This window comes from Ictidomys tridecemlineatus, chromosome 5, assembly GCF_052094955.1.
Source record: "Ictidomys tridecemlineatus isolate mIctTri1 chromosome 5, mIctTri1.hap1, whole genome shotgun sequence".
In the NCBI taxonomy this organism is placed as follows: domain Eukaryota; kingdom Metazoa; phylum Chordata; class Mammalia; order Rodentia; family Sciuridae; genus Ictidomys; species Ictidomys tridecemlineatus.
The window spans coordinates 103,239,364-103,257,131 of record NC_135481.1 but is presented as its reverse complement, the minus strand read 5'-3'; the positions used below and the strand labels follow the sequence as shown (position 1 = coordinate 103,257,131).

Here is a 17,768-nt window from a genome sequence, read left to right as displayed (position 1 = left end):
AGATTGTGTGTAGATTTTAATCCAAGTCCACAAACACTATTTGGCGCCCACTGTTTACAAACTACTGCCCTGAAACCTACGCCCTATGCATGGTAAAAATTATCAAAAATGAACATGAAGTCAAGCCTCACGTGGGGATGAGGCCGGGGACCAATAATACTGGTATCTTGGAAGTCCCCAATCCCCCAGCCTCCCGGGGGTGTGGGTGGTCCTCCAAGGCGATACCATTTGCCCTCCACTTCTATTTTATTCGAAGCGACACTTTTCGGTGTTTAGCCGCCCCGTTCGGCCCAAAGGGGACAAGAACCCATTTTCAGCGTCCGGACCCGGGCCCGAGGCGCTGTAGTAACGTGAGGCGGCAGCGCAGGAGGCTCGCGGAACAGATCCCAGCGGTGCCCGGAGCAGATCCCACCGCCCAGCTCCCGAACTGCCCAATCACGGCGCAGCTTGGGCGCGCGCCCCAACCAATCAGGAGCGGCGGGAGCGGCGCCGGGAGCCGGCGGGCGCCCAGCACGCCCGAGAGTCGGGAGCCGGCGGCTGCGCTGCGGCGAGGAGCGACTGTGGCGAGAGCCTTGCGGCCGGCTGGGTCCCTGGATCCCACTAACCGGCTCTGCGGCGGCCGCCTGTCAGTCGACGTTCGAGACCCTGCGGACGGCGTCTCAGGTAACTGCCCCTCCCCGCGGCGGGGGCACCGGCGCTCGGGAGAAAGGGGCCCCGCAGGTGGAGCGGGCAGGGGGCGGCCGGCCGCGGGGTCCTAGCGCCGCAGTGCTGCTCCGCACATCCCGAGTGCCTTCCGAGCCACCGCCGGGCGAGATACTTCCCCAAGCCGCGGGCGTCCGGGAGTGAGAGGGGCTTAGGTGAGTCGGCCTGAGGTGGGCGGGGGCGGGCGTAGGGGGAAGACCCCTGTGACCTCCGCAGCCTACACAGCACTTGTTGCCAAGGTGTCTTCCCTGGAGACCCAGGTCGTCCAGGACAGCTTCACTGGCCAGAGTGGGGAGGCGACAACAGGTGTCTCTGGGCCCGGTGCCTCTTCCCCCAAACCCCCCACTCCAGGCCTGGAATCCCAGCCTTGGCGTTCCGCCTCACCTTCGGGGTGTCGGGAGACTGGACCCCAGCCTGGCCGCTCAGGCACGCTGCCCGCTGGACAGCGCCCAGAGGCCTCCTGGACCCGGGGCTTTGGATGGAGTTTCCTGCGCGCGTTGCCAAGCAATTTGCCGGACACCGCCTCTGGCTGAGATGAAGAGAGTTGGAGATGAGACGTACGTGTGTGTGTGTGTGTGGGGGGGGGGTGGGGGTGGGGGTGGTGATGGTGGTGTGAGTGTGTGTGTGTAAGTGTGTGTGTATGCGCGCTCTGGTGCAACCCCTACTGAAAGGAGCTGCCTGAGGGCTATGAGTGAATCATTAACTATAGTGTTATGCAGCTACTGGCCCCTGCCCACCTCTCTCTCTTCCTCCCTCTCCTTTTCACTCTTTCCCTCTCCCCTTTATGTCCTGTGCCTCGCGCTCCTAATTTATAAAGTGGCGATACCGATTAAACTTGCTTTGAGGATTATAGGAGCCAATGTCTGAAAAACAGAGCAGAGAGCCAGCACTTAGCATTTACCGAGTGCTTTATTGTATGAAGTGGATAGACTTTTAAAAAGTAAATCAGATGTGTCCAAACTGGCCCAACAACCATTTAGATCTCTGAATAGCTTTCTATACTTGAAAGAAAAAGAAAATGCTATTATTAGTGTTACTGATGATATCATTTAAAGGTAATATATCCTTTGGAGGAGGATATTAAAAAAAAAAAAAAAACCTCCTCCATTGTGATGTTGACACAAATGGCCTCCAACTAGAAACCAAAGCTTTGTAACCCTTGAAAAAATTAGTATGAATATTATATGAAAAAAGAAATTCCTGTAGTTTGTTAAATGCTCATATTTCATTAGTATGGCTGATTAGGGGTGGGATATTTTTAGGTTTTTGTACTTCCTAATGTTCCCATGAACAAATAAGCAGAGTTAAAATGAGTGAAAGAATAACAAAAGAAAAGCACCACACAACAAAATGCCAGCATCTCCTAGAAACTTGAAATTGCAGTTGTTACTCTCAGGCATTTAATCCTGCATCTGACCTGAGGGGGTCTAGTCCAGTCTTTTGCCATGGTTTCATTTTCCTTTCCTTGTTTAATCTGAAGATTAAACATTTGACCCCCTTCATTTTTTAAAAACGTAAAATATCAATATGTAGCAGACTTCCTTGGAGTTCTACCCTGTGACAAACCCATAAGGACCATCCTAAAGGTTCTTTAGGGTGATGGCATTTACATCTACCTGCCTTTTCACACTTCCCTAACCATGCAGCCTGGGACCTGGTTGTAGACAAAATGCTCCATTTCTTGTTCAGTGTCATTTCTATGTGTCTTAAAATATATACATCAACTTAGAGAAAGAGAGGTCAGGAGATCAGAAACTCACTTCTAGAGAGATGCAAACTTATAAGTCTCAAATTAATGTAACAGGTTTTTGTTTTTTTTTTTTTTTTTTCAATTGTTTACTAGGAGACTTTTACTCTGTTCTGAAAACTCACTGCTGGGGATGGAGAGAGGTATATGGCATAGGACAAGACGATCAAGTTCAGAGCCAGACCCCGACCCCACCTGTGAAAATTCAGGCTCTGACTGAGGCTGGGAAACTTGAACAAAATGCTTCATTTCTTAGAGCCAAAATCTCTTTGCTCTGTCAAGTGAAGACTCACATTTATTCTTATTTTAGTGGATCCTAAGTATAGTGTTAATAGATGGGAAGCCTAGTTCTGGGGACATAGTTACTGATCTGTAGCATCTAAAGGAGGTTTTAAAAGTGAGAGTAATCAGTTACACCTAGGCAAGATAAAGTCCTGATTGAGAGGTACTGAGTGTCAAATGATGAGCAAGTCTTTTGTGAAACTAGGGCTGCAGTGGAATTGGAAAGGATAGAGTAGAAGAGAGAAGACATCCAGAAAGAAGAATGACCAAAATATCCATGGTCAGCTTAGGCTAAAGAACAAATAACCCCCAAAGATCCGCATGTCCAGAGTAGGTCAATTTTAGTTCTGTCCTCATCTATTTTTATTTAGGGACCCACTGAGCTTATAAAAGAGCCTCTCTCTGGGACAATGCTAATCTCATTATGGCAAAGGAAAAGAGAGAAAGTGACAGAACAAAACTATGACACTTCAAGTCTGCTCAGAAGTGGCAGCTGTCCCTTCAGCTCTCATGCCGTTGGCCAAGGTCAATCACATGGTCAAGCCCAATGTCAGAGGTATGAGGAAGTGTAAGCTTCCTACAGATAGCAAAAATGTGACAGAGTATGTGGGAAGGTACAGAAGGAAACAAGGTCAGGGATGTGGCCCAGCGGCAGATAATGAAGGACTTTGGGTTGTGTGCCAGGGGCTTGGGCCTTTCTATGGGTAGGGAGCAGTGACTGAAGGGTTTTAAATTGGGATTTGATAGGGTCAGGTTTTCCCACTGAGCATACATCTCTAGTGGCAATATGGAGAGAAGATTGATATAGGTGAGATGAAAGGGAAGGGATAGTGAAAGTCTGAATGAATATAGTGGCCTTGAATCTCTCACTGTCTTTCTTTATGTGACAGGAAATTCCATTACTAGAAAATTTCCATTTTCACTTGAGTGGCTTATCTTCTTTATAAGTCCTCTCCTAAAAGGTGCATGCTCTCAATCTTTTTTTTTTTTTTTTAAGAGAAAGTGAGAGAGGGGGACAGAGAGAGAGAGAGAGAGAATTTTAACATTTATTTATCTTTTCTTAGTTCTCGGCGGACACAACATCTTTGTTGGTATGTGGTGCTGCTGAGGATCGAACCTGGGCCGCACGCATGCCAGGCGAGCGCGCTACCGCTTGAGCCACATCCCAGCCCCATGCTCTCAATCTTAAGTTATCTTGAAAATCATTTAAAGCAGCAGTTCTCAGATTTTAGTGTGCATCAGAATCAGGGAAGGTTTGAAAAAAATAGATTGCTGATTCCGTCGTCCCATCATAGAGTTTCTTCACTGACCAGTTTGGGTGGAGCCTGAGAATTAGCATTTGTGACCAGTGCTTAGGTGATACTGATGCTGCTGGTCCAATGACCACACTTTGAAAACCACTGAAGGTAGAAAATAAGATGTGATTGAGAGAAAGACCCAAATGGAAGGGTCCCAATGGAAGGAAGAGAAAGGCTGGAAGGTTCTAGCATTCTCCATGTAGCAATTTTGCTCAATGTTGGCTCTGTCCATTAGCAGTGGGGTCTGTAAAAGTGACTGAGTCTCTAGATTTATATTAAATTGCAAATGCAGTTCTTCTAGTGAGGAAACAAATGGCAGCAATAACAACAACAACAAAAAAACTCAGATTCAGAGAAGTAAGCAGTATCCAAGTGCTGGTTTGTCCCCTCCCTCTGTAATTCTGCCCAACCTCTCCATCCTGTCATTGAGCACACACCCTTTAGTGTGGCTCCAGACCTCTTACTTAAGCCTGTCCACATATCCCAATCCTGGTCTCTCATGCTTCTTGCCATCCCAGTCATAATTTCTTCTGGAACTGAGTTGCCCATTGGGTGGACACTTGGCTGACTTTTAATACTGTCCAACCAAGAAATTACTTGTGACACTTGAGGTAACCTTTATGAATAAACATCTGTCCTGTGTGGTCATGCAAATTGTAGTCCATCCCCTCCACTCCCTAGACAAATTACTCCCTGTGAACCCAAGATCAACCCATCCCAAATCATTTGGCTTATTCTAATAGGTGGAGCAAGCACAACAATTCTGACTCATCACTCCTACTATGAAAGAGCATTTAAAAAATGGTTGTTAAGGAAGAAATATGTTAAGGGGTGTATATGATGTAGGAAATAAAATACAACAAGGGTTTCTTTTATTTTTTTTTTGTTATATTTTTTCTCAATGACGAAAGTTTGAATTCTACCTAGGGCCCAGATAGAAGTAGTGTGTCCATCCAAAAGACAGCATATGGAGGCATTGAATACTTCCAGGGTCAACACTTAAGTGCTTGCTTGAGGGTTAGAATATTTGTTTCAAGGTGAGATGAGTACAAAATGGTCCACTGGAGTGTAGATAGAAAAACTAGACTCTATGCATATTCATTTTGTCTAAAATAATAAACATCATGGTAGGTTCAAAATGTAAAATGAAATGAGATTTGAGAAGACCCTTGTTCTAATTGAGATTTGACAGATAAATCACACCTTGAAAGTGTCTTTTTGAAACAGGAGATTTTTCTGTGTCAGGAGGATTCTGAGTATCTCCAGAGGTGGATGAAAAAGTTTAGAATCAGACTTCTGTCCTGGAGACCTAAGGCCAACTGTTTGCCTCTCCAGGTAATTCTGAAAAGCCATTACCTCTCCTCTTTCAGGCTTGGCCTCTGTAAGCTCTATAAAGAATTGTAGCAGGTTTTTAGGATACTTGGCTTAAAGTTTCAAAATATGCAACAAATAAAACCCTAGACCTAAAAAGAGTGAGAGCAATAAAAGAAACTAGCCAAGCTGGGTACAATGGTGCATGCCTATAATCCCAATGATTCAGGAGAGGCCTTCTGTAACTTAGCAACATCCTGTCTCAAAAAAGAAAATTTAAGGGGCTGAGGCTGTGGCTCAGGGGTAGAACACTTGCGTGGTGTGCATGAGGCACTGGGTTCGATCCTTAGCACCACATAAAAATTAAAATAAAGGTATTGTGTCCACCTACAACTAAAAAATACATATTAAAAAAAAAAGAAAATTTAAAAGAGGACTGGGGATGTACCCCTCTCCCGAGAGACAGAGACAGAGAGAGAGAGAGAGAGAGAGAGAGAAAGAGAAACTAGCCAGAAGGGCAGGAGGGTTGCAAGTTTGAGGCCAGCCTTAGCAACTTAAAGAGTCCCTAAGCAACTTTAGTGAGACCCTGTCTGCAAATATAAAATAAAACAACAAAAATGGCTGGTGATGTAGCTCAGTGGTAGAGCACCCCTGGGTTCAATCCCCAGTTTAAAAAAGAAAAAAGAAAAAGAAATTGTCTCTATTTCTAATTCAAAAGAAAGTATCGCTGTCCCCCCATATATCACTGTATAACATTTATTCAGCAGTTTAGTATGTAAGAAATGTAAAAATAAGATCACTAGATAAATACTATCCTCTCTTTATGCTGTCTCTAGCAATAGCCCTTTGCTACTGGCCTGGTAAAACCTTTGGAAGGTAATTCATGTGAATGGGCATTGACCACCTTCTGAGTGTGGGACCCTGAGGAACAAGTTCTGAGGAACTCAGAAGTGTAATGCTCAGTCTTCTGACATAGCTTCTGTTCTGAGAGTGAAACAACATAATATTTGTGCAAAACCATTAATAGTTAAACAACAACAATAGGCAAGTAATCAAGGAGAGTACCAAGTGCTGTAAATTCAGACAGGGAATCATTTGGAGGTTGTGCTGGGCTGGGAAGGTCCATAAAGGTTGTACTGGGCTGAATGCAGAAATAGGATTTAGCTAGGTAGAAGCAATAGTTTTGTAGGGAATAGATCTAAGTGAACTGAGGTTCTTCATTGGGGGGCAATCCTGTTTCAGGTTCACTGACAAGATAGTGTATCTGGAGTAAAAGAATCAATTAGGATAGGAGAAGGGAAGTTTGAGCTAATTACTTCTTAAAGTCTTCCCCCACTTGATTGCCACTTGACCATGGAATCTGAATGTTCTTGCATATAACAGTTTGTATAACCTCCTAACACATTAAGATTATTCATTAGTAGATGAGTGATATTGGACTCTGATTTCCTCTTAACATGTTCATTTTATTAATAGGAAAGCACTTTGAAGATAAGGATGTCAAACCTGTTTATAAATAAAATTTAATCCTACCATAAACTGTGTCATACTGGCAGATGATCAGTCTCTCTACATTTCCAAAGTAACCCAGAAAGGTCAGGTGACTTGTTTAAAGTCATGCAGGAATCCTCTGGCATTTCCATGTTAACTGATGCCATCTCCCTTGACATTTGGGTAGTGTCTAGTTTAAGTTGTTTTACAGATCTCCATAAGAAGGGTGAGAAGAAGAACTTAGGACCCTGACATCTAGTTGGGATCTTTCCAGGTAGCATTATATTCCATGGAAAAACTATAACCCCAAAAGTTCTCATTAATTTTAAATTGAAAGATCATTACACTTTCTCTTTTAGACTCAATTCTGGTACTCACTAAAACAAGGTATGGTTTTAGTGCTGTGGGTCTTTGTACACACATCACCTGAATGAAATGACATTAAGTATTTTTCAGCCTCCCTCCAGAGTCACTGGGATTATAGGTTTCGCCACCGCTCCTGGCTCTGACTTAAGCTTTTAAAAGAGAAGAATCATAATATTGTGATTAAGTAGATAAGGCTGTGGTGATCCATAGACAGTGAATTTATTAGCATATATATTGCTTAAATGTTAAATTTCATTCTTTTTTTTGCATTTCCCTCCACTTCTAACTTTGAGCACTTGAAGGGTGTGGGAAACAGTTATCAAAATCACTATCAGTTGCTTCATTCATTATTACTAAGTGGTTAGGTCCTCTGCCACATCATCTCATGTTTTTTTGCACCTCAGTTCACTAAGGTCAGGAATGGTGGTATCTCATTTTGCAGATGAGACTATATCTGAGATTAAGTAATTTATCAGAGATCTGTGCTTTGAATCTACCTCTGTTAATCTCTTAGGTTTGATCTCGGTCACTATAGAATTTGGAAACAAAAGGAGAAGTGCTCTAAAGAGGTAATGGTGGGGCTTGGGTTGTGGCTTAGTGGTAGAGTACTCGTCTAGCATGTGTGAGGCACAGGGTTTGATCCTCAGTACCACATAAAAAATAAATAAATATGGGGCTGGGGTTGTGGCTACTGGCAGAGTCCTTGCCTTGCACATGTGAGGCACTGAGTTTGATCCTCAGCACCACATAAAAATGAATAAACAAAATAAAGATATTGTGTCCATGTGTAGCTAAAAAAATATTTAAAATAAATAAATAATATAAAGGTATTGTGTCCATCTACAACTAAAAGAATATTAAAATAATTAATATTCCCAGTGGCTCTGGAGGCCAAGGCAGGAGGATTAGGAGTTTAAAGCGAGCCTCAGCAACAGCATGATGCTAAGCAACTCTGTGAGATCCTTTTCTAAATAAAATACAAAAATAGGGCTGGGGATGTGGCTCAGTGAGTTCAATCCCCAGTATCAAAAAAAAGAAAGTTAATGGGGCTACCTGTCCACTCTGTCCACACCCTTGGAGATTCTTTTGGAGGGAAACTGCCCTTATTTTAGGGCTGTTGGTTCACGCAATCAGTAGGTTAGTAGAGCACACTTCTTTCTCTTATTTCCTCTTCCTTTATCATTTTTGTCATAGAGCAACCTTTAAAAAGAGAGATGAGAGAGCAGTGATCTATTTGAGTAAATGCATTATGACTCTCAGTCACTCACCAACCTAACTAGCTTGGGCAGTGGTGTTGTCTACAACAGCCAGGCTCTGTATTTGCTGACTTCTCCAGCTGTGCCATCCGTCAGAATCAGGGATCCTGGAGCTCACATACTCTGCTGCTGGTTGATCCCTGAGCAGACCTTGGGGATACAGTTCTGAAGAGTCAGAATTATTTGCTGTCATGTATCATATATGCTGTGTCTGGATCACAGCACAATGCTCATGGGAGCAGGGATTTTTTTTTTTTTTTAATACTTTGTAGTTGTAGATGGACAGAATGACTTTATTTGCTCATGTGGTGCTAAGGATTGAACCCAGTACCTCACACATGCTAGGCAAGTGCTCTGCCACTAAGCTACAGCCCCAGCCCAGGAGCAGGGATTTTGGTCCCCTGTAATTTGGTTATCTTTTACCTATGAAAAAAGACCAGGCACTTTACAGGGATGGGTCCTAGCCATAAAAAAAAGTAGATAAAAGTGTAGGTTCATTTATGCATATATATCTCTACTTACAGGGGAAAAAATAGGGAAAAAATGTGTGTCTCATGGGTAGAGCATGGTGAAGTGGTTAAGAGAATAGACTTGGGAATCAGCTGTCCAAGTTTGAATGATGAAATCTTGGGTAAGTTATTTAACCTCCCTCTCAGTTTTTTCTCTCTATAAAAGAAATAATAGAACCTGTTACATAGACTTATTATAAAGACTACAGGAGTTATTTAACTAAATGAGTTGTAAAGGACTTTGACATAAGCATCTGGCAGCTAGGGAGTGTTACATAAGTGTATATCAAATAATACATGAAAATAAATTGATAAGTGAATATCACAGTGTGTAGGTCAGACAACACCATAATAGATGCAGCCACGTGAGTGTCTTTATAGGGGTACTCATGATGATTCATGTGCAAGTGAAATCCATGTGTACCAGGGCAATTAGCCATTTTAAAGAATCACATCAGACATATGATTGTAAATTGCCTTTTTGTAAAATAAACCTGGGAGAAACCCTGCAAGAAGGGAGAGAGAAGGAAAGAGTGGTTTACTTGATGTTTTGGGCCAGGAGTACTGGAAAGATAGAGCTGTCATCATCTTGGATAGGGAAGGCTTTTGCTGCAGTCATTTTGGGAGAAATAGTAGTTGGTCAATATTGGATATGTTAAGTTTGACAGGCTTCTTAGACATTTACATGAAGATGGGCACCAGGCAGAGTCAGGTAAGAATTCAAGGCAAGAATTCATCTTTGGGGTGGACTCAGGCTTACAGATGGGACCTATAGCTGCGAAGGAATGAAAATAGTTGATTGAGGAGTGGCATTTGAGCTCCAGTGGAAAAGCAAGCTGGCTTTAGTTCTCTGGTTGCCCTTTCTTTCACTTTGCCAGGATAAAATGCAATGTGGCCCTTTGGGATGTTGGCATTTTCTTAGTATAGTTATCTTTTGAACCCTATAATGCTGTGGTTAAATACATGGACTTTAAAGTTAATATAATAAGAGTAGCTACCATTTGATGTCTTATTAGCTTTGTACCTTTGGGCAGGTTACTTAGCCTTCAAGACTCAGTTTCCTTACCTGTGAGATGAGAACTGGTATTAAAAAACTTAGTGCACAGGTCTGAGGGCTCCCTAAGTGCTACATTAAAGTGATGTATCTGTTCTTCCTTTATTTATTATAAAATTCTCTCAACATGTTGGAATTGAGGAACAGTGACAACTTATACATTTTTAAAGCCCTTTGAATTTTCATGGAGATGAAAACCATATTTTAATTTAACTCATACTGCTACCATTTTTCTTCTATTTATTCAAATAAAAAGGGGGAGGTCAGGGAGATACTGCAATAAGTTCTGCACACAAGTCAGGCACTTAGGTTTCCTTCATATTTGAAACACTACATCCAAAGATCAACTGTGGCCCATTTTTGTGGCAGTTGCTACATGAATCACAGCTACAGGAGCATTCAGAGATCTGAAAGCCAAAACATGGGTAGGAAAGGGATATCCCTGGTAATGACAGTGTTTTAATATTATATCCATTAACTTCATGCCTGCTCTTTGCCACCATGAGCCATGTAAGAAATTACTTACTTTCTTCTAATTAATACACTAGCTGATTTTCCCTACAATTTTAGATTCGACTTTTGTGGTTGATTGGAAAATGCATTTAAACCACTTTGTTTCAGAATAATATTATTTGGATTCTATTTTTTAGAAAGTTTCCTTCTCTAATGTGTAAATAAGAATTCAGGGATAGGGAGAATCACATTCTGAAGTCTTGTCTCTCTATTCCCTAATTATTGTGTCTGCTGTGTTTGCACTTATAGTTGATATACTTTGAATTTGTGGCTTTTCTGTTTTGCAAGAGTTACTGTCAGTGAGACGGCCACCAAAAGAAAAACTACTATTAGTGGTGGCAGGACCAAATACATGTAATGGTGTGGTTTGTTTCTAAATCCTAACAGAGTTTCAGAGAGACTTTTTCCAGATGGCATGGGTGATGTGAGGACTGAAAGAAGAAAACATTAGAAACATCAAAGTAGGAAAAAAAAATAATAGGAAAAACCTTCTAGTGATTAAGTTTTTCTTTCTGGTTTTTCAGGTTGAGGAAGTAAAAGAATAGGCATCAATGATGGGAAATTTCCATCAACTTGGAAAGAACAATAGAATAAATAATTCTTTGCCACTAAGGTACAAGCTTAGGGAGTCACAAGGTCATTGGATCCTGCCCCATTTGTCTGTGGTGACAGCCTCTCCTGCCCCCACCAGGAACACCTTATCTTAAACAATGGAAGTGTCCCTGGGAAGTTGAAGTGCACAGAAATGGAAGTTTTACAAATTATATAATTTTAGAAGTATACCAGTGGTTGTGCTTTTCTATGTTTCCCAGATTTTCTTTAGTGAAAATGTATTCTTTTTATAAGAAAACTATAGAGAAATTAGAAAAATGAATAGGAAAAAGAAAAAAAAACTATGTGGGGATGGGTGAGTCGTCACCATTTAAAGGTGCCCATTTGCTCACATTTCATAATGTGAGAGCTCTTTTGTCCCAATTGGGACATTTCTTAACATACCTACTCTCTAATTTACAATTTATTTTTAAAAGGATGGAATATTAATAGTGCATTTCATATATCAAAACCCAGGCCCTGCTCTTCTGGAGCCAGCCCTCAGTCAACAGATATTTATTCAGCTCTCACGTTGTGCCAAGCCCACCCAGTGTGTCCCAGTTCATCGCGTCTGTCCTTGGCAGTTGGAGACACCCACGTGCCCCTGCCTTCAGTCAGCAGACAAGAACTTGGGATGTGTCTTGTTTGTGAGAGGGTTGGTTCACGAGGATGAGGATAACGTTGCAGTCAGCCCAGCCCATGCACAGCTGCAGCCCAGAAGGCCAACTGCTGCAGCCTGAGCTTTAGTGTTTGGATGGGTTGTTTTGGTTCTATGACTGTGTGTCTGGTTTGTTGGGGGAAGAGGGAGGAGGGAGGGGAAGGATTCTCAGAAGGAAAGGCGATATCCTCCACATTAATGAAAACGGAAATAAGGAATTATCAGTTCAGGGTCAGTAGAAGCCACAGTGCCTGGCTTCCTTCTATTCTCCTCTCGAATGCTTTTGGTTTTGAAAAGTCTGAAAGTGACTTGAGCTAGATAAATTGTTCTGGGGTGGGAGCTTTTAACAGGGAGTCCATAGATGCCTAGGGGGTTTTTGTATGGACTTTGTGAAGCACCTTAAATTGCAAATGATGTTACATGTATATCACTTTTCCAGACACAAGAGTCTGTGGCTAGGCTGGGGTTGTGGCTCAGTGATACATCACTCCCTCTCATGTATGAGGCACTGGGTTCAATCCTCAGCACCATATAAGTTAAATAAATAAAATGAAGATATTTGTCCATCTACAACTAAAAAAATACTTTAAAAAGGAGTCTGTGGCTTAAATTAAAACTCAGAAATGCAGTGAGCTATAATTAAAAAAAAAAAAGAAAGGAAGGAAGGAGGTAGAAAGGAAGGAAAGGAGGAAAAGAATCAGTTCCAGGGAAAGGCCTTCAAGTTTGCATTATTTAACTTAGTCTTGGTCCTAACTAGATCACTGTTCCTCGTGAGGAATACATGCATGTAGTAGAAGTAGCAGTGCAGGTGTGTGAAGCACCTTGGCACACCCATAGAAACCTGTCCTATAGAAGGTAAAGGAGGTGCACTTTTTCAAATGCTGGAAAGGCGGAGACACAGAAATCTCCAACCCCTGTGATCCTCATGCCTCCTGCTTACCCCTCTCTTAATTCAGTATTGTTCTTGTGCTCCCTTAATTCAGTATTACCTAAAGCTCAACCAGTTGGAGTGAACACAGATATCTCTTTTACTTGGTCTTCCTCTGAGTTGTAAGTGAACCGTGTTTTTTTCACCACAGTGTTGAAGTTGAATTTGACCCAGGCCTCAAAAAAGGTGATAAGAGAATTCCCAAGTAGTTGCTTATCCTGTGCCTGATACACAAATATTAACCTTCCCTAAGGTTCCAACCTTGATTTTTATTTTACTCATATTATTCTCTAGGTGACTTAATTGAAACTCCCTTTTTTCTGTGACCTCTTACATTGAATTAGCAGTGCTCATCTTTCTTCTGAGCTCTAGACCTGCCTTTTTAACAGGACCCATAGACACCTCAATGATTGTTGTATAGGCCCATCAAATGCTCTGGATTTAACATTGAACTCATCCCATCACTACCATTCTTGAATTGTTCTTCCTTCTAAGTTCTTGTCATGATGAATAGTACAAAATTGATCCAGTTTTCCAAGGGTCTTATTTATTCACCTACCATGTAATTACTTCTTCAATCTAAATGAGCCCCAAAGAGACTTTATCCTCATATCTTGTTGATCTTACATCCTAAATAGCTGTAAAAACATTTCTCTATCCCTCATCTTGCAGTGCCTGATGCCTATAATTACAAGCTCATTTTCCTACCTTCTAATCCATCTTCCTCATTGCTTCCAGAATGATCTCTAAATGTAAAGCAATTCATGTTTAGTTGATCTCTATTGCCAGTTCAGTTGTTTAGTTGGACTCCTTGCCTCTGTGATGAAACAACCTTCTTAGCCCAGCCTACAAGGCTCTGCTTGACCTGTCTCCTTCTGGTCTTTTCTGCCTCTTGCCTCATAGCTCTTCTTCTGGCTCATTGCTTCATCACACTGAATTACTTGTGGTTCAGAAAAATGACATGCTTTCATTTGTCTCTTAGGCTCAGTGTGAGCCTATTAAATTTTAATGCAGCTGTTTTGAGTGGGGGCCTTATAAGAAACTATTACACTTCAGATTTCTAAGACATGTACAAAACAGATACCTTAGGCCATCTCTGTATCATCTATTCCTAACATTAAGGCTGAATCTTAGGGCTTCTATGAACTCCAGCCTCCTTTCTGAGCCTCAGCTTCCCTTCATACCATGTCTTACTCTTATCTACAGATAAGATAAGACATGGTATTTCATCTCTGATACATACTTCAGGGGTTGGAGTCAGTAGATGATGTTTTAATATGGGATTAGGCAGAAGATCTGGAGATGGACCTAAGGATCGGGAATATCTATTATATACGTTTGCATAGGAAACAGTGATTTTGCCTGTTATCATGACTGTTTAAATATGGCTTAGTAAAATGACACCTTTTAAAAAAAATCTATTTAGTTGTAGATGAATATACAATATCTTTATTTATTTTTATGTGGTGCTGAGGATCGAACCCAGTGCCTCACACTTTCGAGGCAAGCACTTTACCACTGAGCTACAGCCCCAGCCCCAAAATCACACCTTTTAATTGACCATATTGTATTATTATGTTTGTTCTTATGGATACCATACTGCCAGTTTGAAATGCTGGGTCTTAGACTCCTCTATCCCTAGAATTTCACTAGATAATATCTACAGCAGGAGATATTAAACAAATGCTTATTCAATGAATGAAGAAATTAATGGGTGATGTTCTGTCACAGTCAGAATTCTAATAACCTGTAGAAACTCTGTGAGCACAAATAATGGCAAGTCCAGCAAGACCTATTAGGTCATCTCTTCTATTATTTGTGCATGTGAGATTGCATGCCTTTATGGATTTCTATCCATATATAAGCCTCCTATATTGGCTGCCCCTTAGGCACCCTATCTCCAACCCTCTTAGCCCCACCAACTCTGTATTGACATGGTGACCAACTTTGCTGGTCTGAACCATTCAGCCACCTGAGACTACTGCTAAGGGACCTCCTACCATTTCTGGGTTCAGATGAAGCAATACACTGAAAGGTGTGGAATCTGTCCTTCCTGTCTAATCCAGCAGGAGCCAGAAGATGTACCCCAACATTGGGGAAGTTGGGTCACTATTTGGTGAACTCTGACCAAAGGGGAACAAAAACAGATGGGAGCTGCCAAATACATTTCCTCTCCTAGCACCAATGGAAGGTTTTGAGATGCAGAGTCCCTAATAGCCTTTCTTAGATGACCAGGCAACAAGCTATGTTTTATGTGAAGCCGTGGCCAGCTAGTCCGACTCCATCTTGTATTTGCTTTCCGTGCTTTGTTACTCTCTTCCCCTCACTTTGGCTTCCCTGGAATAGCTGTAAGGTACTGGCATTAGAAGCATGGCCTTAAGCTATTTTCTAAGGAATCTGGGCTAAGACATATTCATCCCACCACCATTTTCCTGGAAAAACAGACTAGTGAAGGTAGAAGAAGAGGAAGGGACACCATTAATTAGGAAGTCTCTAGTGCTTGAATCCAGTGGGACTGAGATGGGAGTCAGATTTTACTCATTCGTCTCCTGTCATTCCTTATTTTTGTAGCAGTGAGTGACATTGGCCACCCTCATTTAGGTGAATTGGGCAGGTGGGTCCATTAGTATTAAAAGATCTTTAGGAACCTGTGAACTGCTCCCTTTGCAGATTGGCTACCTATTCCATGATTTCCTATTTTAAAAAGTCTAATTTTAAATAAGTCAAATTTATTTAATTTTAAATGGGGGCAATCCAATGGAATATCATACAGCCATGAAAATGGATCATTATGAGATCTATGATATTATTCTATAAATCTTAGCTCTTCTGCTTAGTCTTTGTGTGAGTTTGAGAAAATTGGCCCATCTAAACCTCAGTTACCTCACATGTAAGATGAATATTAATTAGCATTTTATCTCATGGAGCTGTTATGAAATGCATGAGTGTTTTATCTCATTGAGCTGTTGTGAAGATTAGATAATGCATGTAAAGCCCTCAGCACTCAAAAGATATTAGTTTTAGTTATTAGTATTCTCTTTTTAAAGTACAGTTTGTGAATGATGTGTTAATCCCTGTCTGTATAGAAAATAGATTTAGGGTGATTATTTTGTAGTCCTTAGAGGTTTTATATTGGGATATCAAAAAATATTTTCTTGATCTGGAAACTTTTTCTAGGTAATGAAATTCATAGGCCCACTTTTAATCTTGCCAAAACAGGTGGGAAAACATAATTTTTAAAAAGTTTCCATGGAAACAGTGTTTGCCTTTTAAGTATTTTAAGTATTTTCCATCTTCAAGATATTTTCAAGACCTTTGCAAGCAAGTTTATGTCAACCTAATAAATTTATAGTAACTAAAGCAGAAAGTTTTACAGTTTTGCTATGGCTGCATTCAGAGAAGTATGACCTAGAAGATTTGAGGAATAGCCTCTTGCCCCTGGCCTCAGGTGAGTTTCAGTTATCTGAAAGTAGAAAAGTGCTTCCTCTGTAGAATCATGTAATGAGGTTAACGGAGTGTACACTGGTAGTTTTTTATTTTTTTAACTTTCTTTTATAAAGTTGTATTGAGTCACTAAACTTTAAACTATAATCGTGGTTTATTATTAACTCCTTGCAATCAAGCTTCCAGGTCAGCTGTTCAACTTTATTCCAGCAATGCTTGTTGCTCTTCTCTGTGTCACCAGTGCTGAGCATTGGAAACATGACTAGGAAGGGCATGTCCCATCCCTTATGGAGCCAACACTCCTGTGACTCTAGAGTCACTAATGACTCTCTGAGCCCCTTTATGTCTCTGCAGTGTATACTAGAGAAACCTACCTTCTGAAAACCTCTCTCTGCCTCCATGACTTTGGAAGCCTCTGTTTTTCTATTTCTCTCGCTGTCTGGCTGTCACTTGAGGCTCCCCTTTTTTCCAAGTCCCCTTCCATGTATAGGCATGCTCCGAGAATGAGTCAGCTTCTTTGTCTATCTTTTTACTTCCCACAATGATAACTTATTTATTCCCTTAGTTTCAAATACCATCTTTCATGGATGACTTTAAAAATCTTAACTTTTTACCCCTAATTTTTCTGTGGGTGCCAAATCTACACTTTTTCTAACTGCTTTTTTGTTTCACAAACCTTGAATCTCAACGTGTCCCAGATAAAACTCATTTCCCTCTTCACTTCCATTTAATTGTCTTTATGGGGCCACTCCTAATTTCTTTAGAATATGTACTGGGACATTCTCTGCCCTCAATTCAGCTGCTAATGGCACTATGTTCTTCTAATCACTCAAGCTTAATTGCAATTTCTTATCATTGTTGTTCCTTTTGTTCTGTTGAATATAGAATAACCCAAGGATTCCTATAGATATAAGCATTTTGTGTATTTTCATCTTGTGCCCAAAATTTTCTCTGCACATTCATCATTTTCCTGCTTTTTCCAACATGTGGATGTGATGTGCAGGGCTGCTGGCTTATACATCTCCAGGGCAGAGTTTAAGTAAGGGAGTGCAGTTCATCACATTGGATCTGTCTGAATGGCGCCACCTGGAGTTGTGCAATGAAGGATGGAGCGTTGGTGAGGGCATCTGCGATGCTGGAGGTCTGAGTGGCAGGAAAAGCATGCAGGGGAGGTAGATCTACCCAGGAGGAAAGTTTCATATCTACAGAAGCAGGAAGGATGGAGAAATCGTTTTTCTCTCTGTCATCTACCTGGAGGAATAAAGCTCTGTGTTTTTCTAGACAATCCATGTTGAGATAACTTCAGTGGAGAATAAGTCACCACACTTGGGATTTGTGGCCTGGAGCTATTTTCCTCTAAAACGAAGGTCTGTGATCTTGCAGCTGTATGATAAATAAAGATAATTTCACACTCTCATGTCACAAATGGACTTCTTTGGACATGATTTCCATATATCCCAAAGAAGTTGGTGATGCCTCTGGTCACACTGCTGTCCATTGTTGACTGAAATGGGTGGTTTGGGCATACTAGCAATGAGACACTTTGAGCACAACAGCAATGCCTGCTGTTCAGGGCCTGGGAAAAGCCATGTAGGCAGGCTGTCCCTTCAGCTGCACA

At 41.4% G+C, this 17,768-nt stretch overlaps 1 protein-coding gene across 11 annotated transcripts in view; it reads left to right on the top strand.

Moving 5' to 3' along the window:
• Positions 1–481: 481 nt before the first annotated feature.
• The window catches only part of Ston2 (stonin 2), a 133,818-nt gene continuing 116,531 nt past the window's right edge, over positions 482–17,768 (top strand). For 5 of the 11 annotated variants that reach the window (XM_078050647.1, XM_078050648.1, XM_040276382.2 and 2 more), the window contains exon 1: positions 482–663. The gene's annotated coding sequence lies outside the window, so the exon portion shown is untranslated. Of the gene's footprint in view, positions 664–731; positions 858–974; positions 1,260–17,768 lie in introns of those variants that run through there. The other 6 variants (XM_078050652.1, XM_021723820.3, XM_078050650.1 and 3 more) reach the window with 3 other exon arrangements.